At 39.9% G+C, this 2,124-nt stretch overlaps 1 long non-coding RNA gene across 1 annotated transcript; it reads left to right on the top strand.

Moving 5' to 3' along the window:
- The first annotated feature begins 296 nt into the window (after positions 1-296).
- LOC142946141 (uncharacterized) lies at positions 297-1,860 on the top strand. The gene is made up of 4 exons (XR_012953004.1): positions 297-382; positions 482-602; positions 821-874; positions 997-1,860. It is a non-coding gene; the product is annotated as an uncharacterized LOC142946141 (long non-coding RNA).
- The last annotated feature ends 264 nt before the right edge of the window (positions 1,861-2,124 follow it).

Raw genomic sequence — 2,124 nt, 5'->3', positions numbered from 1 at the left:
TATCTCGGCACCACTGGGCCAAACAACGTGTTCCTGCAGGAACAAAACATAAATTCAAAAGAATACACGCACACACAATTTCACACACACAATGTACTGTATTCTACAGCGTTGTACTAGTTTCTACTCCGTATTTTTGACCAGTTTTGCACTGGTTTGTCATTGAGTTGTGTTTTGTTGCTCACAGTGTCTACCTGCACTACAGGGTGTTGATATATTCCTGTGGTGATTCATTGCCAATACTATTTCTGTAAAAGTGAAACTTAACTTGCAGTGGGCGAGGTGACACTAGGAGTATATAAAGCATGTCGGGGGTGTGTCGCCTCATCATGTTTTTGAGTTCATCACCTGTACTGCAGCTCATCATCCATTAACATCACAGGTAAGATCAGAAACTATACGACTCACTGGAAAATGGTTTATCATGTAGACTTGTTTTCAACTCTTCCTTGAGCCTTTCTGCTCTATAATGTACTTTTAGAACAGCGATGGCAGCAGCAGCCTTGTCAAGCAGCAGAGGAGTGGCTGGTGGCCTGTACATCCTCTTCACTCTGCTGTGTCTGGTTTGTCTCGCAAGTTCATGGATACACGACGACAAACTGGTAAATAAATTGCTGCTTAACCTCCCATTGCTGTAGAAAACAATTCCGCATTTATTTGCAAGTCGTCATTGTGATTCAGCACAAGCAAACTTCCTGTTGAAATGTTCTTAGTTTTCCCATCTGCAGTCGTATGCGCAGATATGCTAGAGCTGCTGTCATGCTTCGGCTGTTCTGTCCACAAATGTAACTGCATGTTGATTCTCACGCTGTGTTTGCAGAAAGATCTCAAAGAAACCGTTCAGAAAACAGAACAACACTTGGACAATTTGAAGGTGAGTCAGTCAGTAAGTTTACGTGTTGGTTGACTTCATGCACTGCAGGACACAACATAATGTAACAACATAGCAATCTGAGATGGTGCCATGTCATGACTTGATTTTAATTTCCCCAATAGGCACAAAGGGCCACCCTTTCAGAGTTCATGAGTGAATCTGTGACCCTTAATGAAGCAATGACTTCATTTGCTGAGAAAGTCTCTCTGCCACTGAAGAGAATTGGTGAGAGCGCCATGCGCCTCATGGAGAAAAGCAAGACTTTTTTCTATAAGGACAATGAGTTGACGGATGCAAGAATAGCTGACATTGAACTGAAACTGGGAGAATTGAAGACATTTGTCAGAGAGCTTGAAGAGAATCAAGCTGAATTGTAATGTCCATGTCATTCAGTGTCTCTACTGTATCTCTGATTTTGCATCTATTGTATCTCTTCGGTTTTTCTTTCTTATTGTGTTTCTTTGCACTGGCCTTTAAATCATGAATTAATTTTTCCTTTTTTAATATACAATTTGTGAAGTAGAAACAATGTTTATACCAGATAAAGTAATTTTACTTCTACTTAGCTCAAATATTAAGAAGGGTAACCCAAGTCATTTGTTTTTGTATTCCTGAGCAATACTTTCTGATAATAAATGGTGTAATTGAACTATCGCATAATTTTTTTCTTCCTTGCTTGCAACTCTGTAATATCAGGTCCAGACTTCTGATGCAGGTTTGTTTTATGTAGAATTGGTGCCAGAGCTGATGAGGCCCAGAACATAGCAGTGAAGAGATAAGGATGGTTAAAAAATAAACTTGCAGAACTGTTCTGTCCTACATCTTGTCTTGTTTCTCAGTTGTTAATCTGAATTAATCGGTCAGTTAAGAGTTGGGCTGTGGGCAAGGTGACACCAGTGGCCTTTCTCATTTCCCAGTTTGTACATCCTCGATTCCTTTCCTTGCCTCACAGACATCAATTAAATATGACGTGTGTCACAACTGCATCAGCTGTCCATGTTTTGTTTTACTGCTATTTTTTATGATCTCTGTCAGATGAGCAGAACAGTGTTTAGAGAACTTGTGTTTACTTTTAGCTGCTTTTTGCACTTGTACCCATTATGTTGAGTTGGGTGTAGCCTTCATTCAAGATGAAAACACAAGTCATTTGCAGGTGAAATGTCAAAGAGGAATACGGTTAGAGCAGCGGAAGGTGAAGAGCTGATAGTTTGATCCAGTATTTGATCATCATAAATAAGTACACCATAGGA

The sequence above is a fragment of the Anarhichas minor genome, unplaced genomic scaffold (genome assembly GCF_050575085.1).
Source record: "Anarhichas minor isolate MPS153535 unplaced genomic scaffold, ASM5057508v1 ptg000009l, whole genome shotgun sequence".
Taxonomy (NCBI): Eukaryota; Metazoa; Chordata; class Actinopteri; order Perciformes; family Anarhichadidae; genus Anarhichas; species Anarhichas minor.
The sequence above is the reverse complement of the archived record's forward strand: the minus strand, read 5'-3'. Positions and strand labels throughout refer to the sequence as shown.